The sequence below is a fragment of the Rhododendron vialii genome, chromosome 11a (genome assembly GCF_030253575.1).
Source record: "Rhododendron vialii isolate Sample 1 chromosome 11a, ASM3025357v1".
NCBI lineage: Eukaryota > Viridiplantae > Streptophyta > Magnoliopsida > Ericales > Ericaceae > Rhododendron > Rhododendron vialii.
Window position 1 is genome coordinate 33,958,928 of NC_080567.1, and position 10,373 is coordinate 33,969,300.

The 10,373-nt window shown below is 36.7% G+C and overlaps 2 pseudogenes; one reads left to right on the forward strand and one right to left on the reverse strand.

The window, feature by feature from the left end:
* Positions 1 to 376: 376 nt before the first annotated feature.
* On the forward strand, positions 377 to 2,044 carry LOC131307270 (hydroquinone glucosyltransferase-like; annotated as a pseudogene).
* A 4,801-nt stretch (positions 2,045 to 6,845) lies between these two features.
* LOC131307148 (probable WRKY transcription factor 46) lies at positions 6,846 to 7,818 on the reverse strand (annotated as a pseudogene).
* Between the last annotated feature and the right edge of the window lie 2,555 nt (positions 7,819 to 10,373).

A 10,373-nucleotide genomic window follows, 5' to 3' on the forward strand; every position in this document is an offset into this window, starting at 1 on the left:
GTCATTCCCCAATGAATCACCACAACAAAGCAAAAACCAAAACCAAAAAAAAAAAGTCTAATCAAAAGCTCCAGGGAATGACTTCGGTGTCTCCGGTCATTTTGGGGACACCGTAACTTTTGACATAACAAAACCATTATGAGCATAACCAAAATCCATTATGAGCATAATCAAAACCATTACGAGCATAACAGAACCATAACAGGGCATAACTTGGTTATGCCTTAGTTGGTCTTTTGGATATTTATTGGTTATGCCTTGTTTGGGTTCTGTTATGCTTGTAATGGGTTTTAATTATGTTCATAATGATTTTGTTATGCTAAAAATTATGGTATCTCCAAAATGACCGAGAACACCATAGCATCATCCCGTTTCATAATGCCTATATAAACCACCATTGCATCTCTCTCCCTCTCACCACTTCATCTCCTCCAACAAACCTTTCATTTCAACACACAAAATAAATCATCTTTCTTGGTGGGAAGCACCAACAAAAATGGAGCAAAAACCCCACATAGCCTTACTTCCCTCACCCGGCATGGGTCACCTCATCCCACTCGCCGTGTTCGCCAAGCGACTCGTCCTGACTCACAACTTCTCCGCAACCTTCTTGATCCCAACCGACGGCCCGTTGCCCGAAGCCCAGAAATCCTTTCTTGAATCTCTCACCCCCGCCGGCATATCGCACGTTCTCCTTTCTCCGGTCAACTTCGACGACTTGCCCGACGACGTTCGGATTGAGACCCGTATCTCCCTCTCCGTGACCCGCTCCCTCCCTTCCCTCCGCGACCAGATAAAATCACTCGTTTTGGGTCACCGGGTCGTCGCCTTCGTCGTTGATCTATTCGGTACCGATGCTTTTGACATAGCTATGGAATTCCAAATCTCTCCCTATATTTTCCTCCCATCCCCGGCCATGGCCTTGTCATTATTCCTTTACTTGCCAGAGCTTGATTCCTCTGTTTCTTGCAGTATAGAGATTTACCCGGCCCGGTTCAGATTCCGGGTTGCATACCGATCCACGGGAAGGACTTGCTGGACCCGGTTCAGGACCCAAAGGATGAGGCCTATAAATGGGTATTCGTCACACAAAACGGTACGGTTTGGCTGAGGGTATTATGGTCAATAGCTTCAAGGAATTGGAAGGTGGGGCAATTGGCGCTTTGCAAGAGAAAAAACCCGGAAAACCGCCCGTTTATCCTGTTGGGCCACTCATACAGATGGATTCGGGTAGCGGGGACGACCGGTCGGGTTGTTTGAGTTGGTTGGATAATCAGCCACCTGGCTCTATTTTGTTTATCTCGTTTGGGAGTGGTGGGACCCTCTCATATGATCAGCTCAATGAGCTTGCCTTGGGGTTGGAAATGAGTGAACAAAGATTCATATGGGTTGTTAGAAGTCCAAGTGATAGAGCTGCTAATTCCACTTTCTTCACTGGCCAAACCAAAACTGACCCTTTTGCATTTTTACCAAAAGGGTTTGTAGACAGGACCAAGGGGTATGGCCTACTGGTGCCATCTTGGGCACCACAAGCTCAAATCCTTAGCCATCGCTCGACCGGAGGGTTCCTAACACACTGTGGTTGGAACTCAACATTAGAGAGCGTGGTTCATGGCATTCCGTTAATCGTTTGGCCACTTTATGCGGAGCAGAAGATGAATGCTGCGATGTTGACTGAGGATGTAAAAGTGGCATTGAGGCCGAAGGTTGGTGAAAACGGTATAATTGGACGTGTTGAGATTGCCAAAGTCGTGAAGGGTCTAATGGAAGGGGAGGAAGGGAAGCAAGTTCAAACCCGAATGAGAGACCTAAAAGATGCCGCAGAAAGGGTTCTAAGCGCTGAAGGGTCTTCGACAAGGTCACTCGCTGAGTTGGCACAGAAGTGGAAGAACAAGATTAGTAATGAAAATTGATTAGGTTAAATCATTAGTGTCTGTCTACATGTTGGCTCTATTTCTAAAATGACCTCTTTAATCTTCTTTGGAATTCTTTTAATTTGTTAGAATTTTTTTTAGTTTGATAGTACATAGGAAGAAAAAGAAAATTGCAAATCGCATTTATAAAATCAAAATCTAATACTCCATCAGTCCCACTTTGTTGCTTCTATTTCATTTTTGGAACGTCCCAAAAAATTATTTATATCTCACAATCTGTTATGTTTTTTATGATTTCAAAAATTTTGTTTAAAAAAATAAATTGAGATCTATCAAACAAGATTCATATTGAATATAAAATATTATAGATTGTGAAATATAAATAATTTTTTGGGACGTTCCAATAAGAAAACAGGCAAAACAAAGTGGGACGGAGGGAGTATATGTCAATGTATCATCCACTGAGAAAATTTGTAGCATGAAGCAAAATACCTCGTATTTAAGATTTAAATAACTAATCGTGGTTTTGATTTTGAAAGGCTTTGCCAAAAGCTTGCAAGTATTAGTTAGCTTTAGACAAAAATGATGACAATCATATGATCAATTTAGCCAATCATGACTTCGCTTTGGGCATATGATGTACTCCTATTCTGAGAGTAGCGACCCTTTTTGAAGAAAAGCATTTGTTGTATTTCCCATATTTCGGTTGCCAAATTGATAACTATAAACATGCTTATCAAAAAGAGGCACAATATGATATGCACGGGTCAAAGCCACAATATGATATGCACCCATAATGATTACCAAAAAGAGGCGTAACATTCATCACAAAGAGGTGTAACATTTCGAATAAAAGAAAGGCACAATAATTCACCAAAAAGAGGCGTGACATTTTTGCCTCAATAGGCATAACACTTATAAAGATGCATACCATATGCACCCCTAACCTTAAAAAGACATAGTAACATTCACCAAAATAAGTTATGCTACCATTTTACACAAGGAGACATAACATTCAGCAAAAATAGGCCTAACATTTTTCAAAAGTAGTGGGTGTTATATTGAAGCATTTCCCAAAACTAACTTAAGCATCAAATTGAAGTCATGCAAAAATGGCAAACAAAATTAGGACACAAAATCGCATTAGAGGGTGTGTTGGCCGACACCACACCAGTGTTAAGTTCTCACTTGTAGGTGCGCAAGACCGAGCATGCCAGAAACCGACTCATCAGGGACCGTGCATAGAGAGAAAAAGGCTTGGATCTAGAGACTCAAAGCGAACATAGTTCTTGTGCATGAAACATTGAGGGCCTGTTTGGATGGGGTATTGTAAAGGGGTGTTGTGTTATCCCCTTTTAACACCTGTGACCTACCCTTATAACCCGTTTGGCAGTCAAAAGTGGAGGGGGTATTCCCTTCACCCCGTGTTCCACTACACCACCTAATACCGCAATTGTATAATATGTGCAAAAAATATGAGCACTTTACTGAAAGAAGGAGAATGAGCCTGAACCGTTGGATCAAAGTAATCTTCCATTGCAATTTGTCTTTTGTTAAGTATGGATGGGCCCTATACACTTGTGTTATGTACTATAGAAAAATAAGTTAAATAAGAAAATTAACTCCCATGCTGAAGCACATGCACATGTATATTTTCGTTGGCTTTCAACTTTCAACTTGATGAAGACAAATGTGAAACTATGACTTAGAATCAAGATGCAACAAAATAAATACATTTGCTACCACCAATATATTGCAATGAATCAAATAACCAAATATATAATTAATCAGTTTTTTCCCCTCAATCACTCAACCAACTAAATATTTAGCAATTTGAATACATTTCAAAAAATGACAGGGCGAGAAAGCGAGAGAGCTAAACGTATGTGTGAGAGAAAGTAGTTTTGGATTCAAAATTGGAATCCGTTTTGAAATTAACGTGTGATTGAGAGAAAGACAGCCCTAGATCATGGTAATCGTTTTTTATTGATAACTGTTAAGAAAGTAAGGAAAATTCAAAAATAAGGAATCAGAATAAGATTAGGAAACATTAATTTTAGTTTTTCTTTAATATTTCTTCCAAATATTCATTCTTTCCAAGTATATTTCTAGTCTTACTATCCGTAAATCTCAGCTATACAAAAAATATGTACAAATTCAATAGTCCAAAATATAGAGAATTCAAAAAGGGAAAATGACGGCCCATGACGTGTTTTGATAATTAATTTCCGCCAAGGACATGCTGAGAACATTTGTTAATGGGTAAAATGTCCTTGGCGGGTATTAATTATCAAAACATGTCCTTGACCGTCATTTTTCCATTCAAAAATTGCTACTCCATATTGTATAGATGGGTTGGTCCAATAAAATTAAAACAGAAGGGCTCAAATTGATGGGTCATAGCGACTCTCTTTTACTGTTAGTTTCTGTGGCCAAGGCACCATCCTAGCCCACTGGGAACTGGTTTGGGCTTTCGAATAGCACTTGTACACCAGCATGCATAATTGGCCTTTCCAATTGAGTTAGCCAGCACAACTGGATTGGCCACTCAACCAATATTTCCGTTCGTTTGGCACTACAACACGAATGGGCTATAGCGAGGAAATATGGCGAGGAAATTGAATTTCCTTGCTAAAAGTATATTATTTGCGAGGAAATTCAATTTCGTCGCCTTTTCTAGCGAGGAAACAAATTTCCTCGCCAAAAAGCCTTTTTTAGCGAGGAAAATAATTTTCCTCGCAAAAAGGTTACATTTGGCGAGGAAAATCTGTTTTCCTCGCCAAATGTAACCTTTTTGCGAGAAAATATTTTTCCTCGCCAAATGTAACTTTTTAACGAGAAAATATTTCGTCACCTTTTTTAGGATTCATTTTTTTTATATATAAGTTATTATTAATTATATTCCTATGTATTTTGTAATATCACGACGGTATGACATAATAAACTATACCATTATGAAATTTATTAAAATAAAAAGTGTTAAAAGGGAACAAATAGTTTTCATCACCAATCGCATTGAATTGGTGAAGAAACCTCGTATTTGTCACTTTTCTTATTCTAATTAGCAATGAAAGATATCTTGAAGTGTAGGTATCGATGATTTTTTCCATAATAGTGAAAAACTCAACAGAAGATAAAGTTAAAAATATTTTAAGTTACTGATGTTGTATTTAAAATATCTCAAAGTTGGATCATCACAATTCTATTTTCAAAACATCTACATAAAAATGCACTATTTCACAAAAAATACACTATTTCATATGTATTGTGCATTCATGCTGTAATTTTTTTTCCCCCTATAAATAGTTTGTTGATTTTTATTTAAACCAACTTAGGTGATTGTAATGGCATTCCTTTATAACCAGATAAATATGTTAAGTATTAATTTCAAATGCAATTTTGTAAGTATCATGGATACTTTTATTTATACATATACATATTTTGTGTGTGTGTGTGTGTGTGTGAGAGAGAGAGAGAGAGAGAGAGAGAGAGAGAGAGAGGGGCAATTTAAAATTTTAAAAAATTTATTAAAGATTAAAAAATTAAAAAAGTATTGTCTTTAGTGCTTTTAGGATGATCTTATATGAATATTTATAAATTTTGTTCATATTATTATAGCGATGATGAAAAAAATTACAAGTCTATAATACCCTTTGTATTTGGCAAAAAAGAAGGTCAAACTCACTTTTAAAATTAGAAAATGAGGGTGATGCTTCTTGTTATTCATAATCTGATATTAAAATATTAGTACTAAGTACAAAAAAAATTTACCCTGAAAATAACAATTAGTGGTTGAGATTCACTTTGATATATAGGTTCCACACATCAAACTGAATCTCAACCACTAGTTGCTCTTTTCGGGGCACTCTGAGGTAAATTTTCTTTGTCCCTAACTTTTCGTTCAAATATATCTCAAGCTTATGACGACAAAATTAATCTCATTCCATAAAAGTTAGGATTATCCCATAAAAAAATGAGAATAATAACACATATTATTAGTTTTTCAAAAGTTGTCAGATAAAATTGTTGTGCTAGCAAAAAATTAACTTGTTCAAATAAAGTTCAGACACTATAAAACTACAAAAAGTAGAAAGGCCAAAATTAATGTTGAAAAAATTAATTTGGAGTGGTGAAAGAGATAATATATAAATAAAGTTTCACCAACTTCACAGAAAGTACAGTGTAGCGTGGTTGGTAGTTGCTTCGCGTCTTATGGGAGAGGTCCAAGGTTCGAGTACCAGCAGCTGCAAAAAGCGCGGAGAGAACTTTTGTTTTGGGATTCTTTTTGTTTAGCGAGGAAAAAATTTCCTCGCCTATTGATAATCGTAGCCTATTTGACGACAAATGGTATTTGCGAGGAAAACATTTAGCGAGGAATTTAAGCATTTAGCAAGGAAAAAATTCCTTGCAACACGTCAAATTAGGCGAGGAATTTATTTTCCTCGCTAATACTTTTTGCGACAGTGTTTTAGCGAGGAAAACTGGCGACAAAATTTTTCCTCACTAATACATTTTGCGAGGAAATCAGGTGCTTTTGTGAGGAAACTAAATCCTCGCTATAGCCCTTTGGTGTTGTAGTGTGGTGCAAATTGAATGCATAATCCGGTCTGTTGGTATGCTTAGGTTAGCTTGAAACTTGGGTATGATCTATCTTCATAATGAGTGAACAACCCGAGTACATATATGAGGTACAGAATACGTAAGTGTTGGATTTCTGATTCTACTCGGGTTGTTTTGCTTTATTTCCTTCTATTTTTCGGGGTGAAGTATTATGGAGCTGGAGCATTTCATGTGAGATAGTACAAGATTTTTAAGACCATTGACAAGGTAAACTGAACTCACAAAACATGTTTCTATTTATATGTCCACCTAAAAATGTACACGTGTCTCATAACTTTGTTCTATATGATTGTTGAGTATCTGACACATGTACTTTATTCGTTTAGAAGTCCGTGTAATTAGAGTGATGAGTTTAACTAGAATCAAGACGAGTTCACTACATTGAGTACTTAGAACTTCATACAATGGGCAATGGCCCTCACTCCAAAATGTTTATCAGAGATTCTAATCTTCTCAGCTAAGAAGCAGAAACCAAAACTTCTAGACTTAGAAATTACATATTATCCATCCCCAACTACATCTACAACTTCCAAAGTAAAACTCTCTGAACCAACATCATAGTATTACTCGTATGAACAGTCTTTCCTCTCTCTTTCGATGCCGGCTAGGATCAAGAAAGTTAAGTGGATGCCACTCTTGATTTCTATCTTTCTGGGTATTTTGGAAGGATGAATCTCCGTGGCATCAACTGAAGAATTCAGAAGTGTCGAATTGGAAATTCGGATCAAAGTCCACTTGATCAAGGGAGAAGAAGTCCAAATTTCCAGTGGGAGAATTTGTGACTGAAGTGGGAGCTGAAATAATCTCACTCAAATCAGATTCCGATTCCCGAATGCTGCAAATCCTCTCCAAATCCAAAGTTGTCAATGGGGAATTCCAACAATGAGAGAAATTCCAGGGAATCACTACCGAAGAAATTCTTCTCCTTGAGAGGCTCTGGAAAGGAAATGGTTTCAACATTTTGGGATTTACTGGGAGAAGAAGGAAAGGAAAATGAAGGAAAAGTCTCCTCCATTATACCCATATCCTCAGTTTTAAAACCAGTTTCAAAGTTAAATAATGGAATCTGATTTTCTTCTAGTAGGTGAGGCTGGCATTGATCTTTCTTCTGTTTGGCAAATTCCTTTCCACTTGATGCCAAGGCTGGTGATTGGATGCAGGTGTGTCTTCCTCTGTATGTTATCTCAAATATTGAAGGGTCTGCATCTGATTTCTGCACTTGCTTTGTTGCCAAACAGCCTTGTACGTGGCGATGAGTGCACCGGTAATATGCTCTGCAATTGCAACACAACAATTTTCGTTTTAGAGAAAATAAAATTTGTGGTAGCTTTCATGTTTTTAAAAGCAAAATTAATAACACAACGAGGATCCGTTTGGTTATCACTGTTTATTTGCTTATTTTGCATCTACATCGTAATGTATTTTAGTTCTTTATTCAAAGTCAAAGAAAGCAGGATAAGCTAGTGATCCATAATAACTGTAGAAACTTTATATCCATCTCAAAGCCAATTGACAATGAGTGGAGAGGTCCCAGATGTTATTAAGTGATCACTCATTCCACTCCCAAGCAATGTGGGATTCTATTTCCTTAACATCCCCCCTCACGTGCAGCCGCATTTGAGGTCTGTCACGTGTGGCCACTTTTGGTTCCTATCATCGTGCAGCCTTTTTGCTGGTCTGTCATCGTGGGGTGTGGATTGTTAATTTTTAAAATATGGAGTGGAACGGGCCCCGCTCTGATACCATGTAGAAACTTTATATCCATCTCAAAACCAATTGGCAATAAGTGAAGAGGTCCCATATGTTATTAAGTGATCACCCATTCCACCAAACAGTCCTTAGAAAGCACTCTTGAAAATTGTTTTGTTCTTTAAATTTTGACAATTGAAAGCGGGTTATTTTCAGAAACCCGAAAAGTCATAGCTTGGTTTTTAGGAACAGTTCGTCAATTGTCAAACTGACGAACTTTTCCTGATTCCAAAAATGGGAAAAAACAAAAAGTAGCAAAAACGGAAGCTTCTGTCACCTTGGAAAATCTCTTCACTCAAAGATTAATAAAAATTCATTTGGTCATTCAAAAAAAAAATAAAAATAAAGGAAATACAGCCATAGATAAGGCAGATTATATTTGCATCTCATTACTTTCTCCATAAAACACATTCCTGAATTCAACTCATTACTTTTTCCGTAGCGTTTCCATTAAGCGTTAAGTTATGAACTATTTCTTATAGTCTATAAATGCCAAATTATTTTCACTAAACTATAAGTTGTAGAAAATTTGTTGTATTAGTAGAAAAAATATACTATTGAATATTCTATTTTAATAAAATCAACTTAACTGTCGACAAAAAAATACTATTAGTTTAGTGTGAACGACCCCACTAAATAGTAAGGGAACTAATTTTTACACAATCTTTTTTTATATCTCTCCTCCTTTTTTTATAAAAAAATACTACACAAACATTTTCAATACTAAAAAAATATATATGTAAAAAAGCGAATGTGAAAATCAATTTTTTTTTTTTTTATAGTAAATACCACTAAGTTGTAGTGAAATCTCGGTTGTGATCTGGAGTCTGGACTGAACCAGCGGTCCAAATCCAATATGCATAAATTAATTTGTTTGTCAATGACAGGAACACCCTACAGTACAATTTGAACTCCGATATGACCTAATCAACCCAAATCTTTCATCGGATCGGAATCCCCCGTCGGCCTCTCTCTCTCTCTCTCTCCCCTACCGCAGGCTCTTCTAGTGTTACTTCTTTATAAGATCAGTACAAGATTCGCACCGACGACTTCTCTTTCTCGCTAGATTTTCGGTGCTAATCTGTTTCTTATGCGATACACTCTTTAGCAGTGGTCATTATCTTTTCATAATTGTGGTTAGCGTGCTCTGTTTTCATAAATGTTAAGCTTATCTCAATCGTAGAAGCGAATGATTGTACTTATTTTAGCTGTTAATTACTCCCTCCGTTCCAAATTAATAGTCCGGTTTTGTCTCTAATACAACTTTTAAAATGTTAATATCTTTCAATCTACAATGTCTTTAAAAATTTTAAAAACTTTGTATAATAAAACTAATTGAGATCTATCATATGAGATCTATTTTGTGCGTTTACTTGCTGTAATGCTTCTTTCCGTTCAGATTAATTACGCGAGTTTCTTTTGAAATTGTCTGATGTGTTGCATCACAGTGTTTGAAACCCACGGACATGTAACCTTCAATCGAGGGGTTTGGTGAGAAAAGAAAAAGAATAGAAAGGAGAACCTCACGACTTGTTTGGATAAATAGGCGAGAAATGATGAGGAATGTGTGCAAATGCACGAGTTTTGTTTCTCACCTAAAAATGATGGGATTTGGTGAGAAAGCATAACCTTTTGTTTTCTCAGGAAATCCTTGTATTTGTTTCGGGAAGGAATTGAATGGTCATTCTTTGACCTCCCTGTTGAATGACCATTCACCTAAATTGTTGAGGGATGATTCTACGAGTTAGTATATGTTTATTTTTTTGTTTAGAGCGAATCAAACGGCAGAACTATTCCAAGGGTCAGAGGGAATAACTAATCAATTCTAGCTTCATTCCAGCAAACCAAACTGTGCTGTAAATTTGAGTTTTGGCCTTTGGGTTTGATTTATTTGTGTGCCTATACTGTGCACGTGTATATGGCTGACGGCCGTATGTGTTTTGAGATAATACAATCCGCCTAGTGAAAGAAGTGAAGGTGTTAGGCTTTGATTACATATGGACATTGGTGTTGTGTAAAATCCTGAATTTTAAAATTCTAGTCACGTGATCTGAAGAGAAACTCGACACTCTAATTTAATTCTAATAGTAAGTTAGGCTACGCGAAGTGTATCGTGATCCAAATGAATGT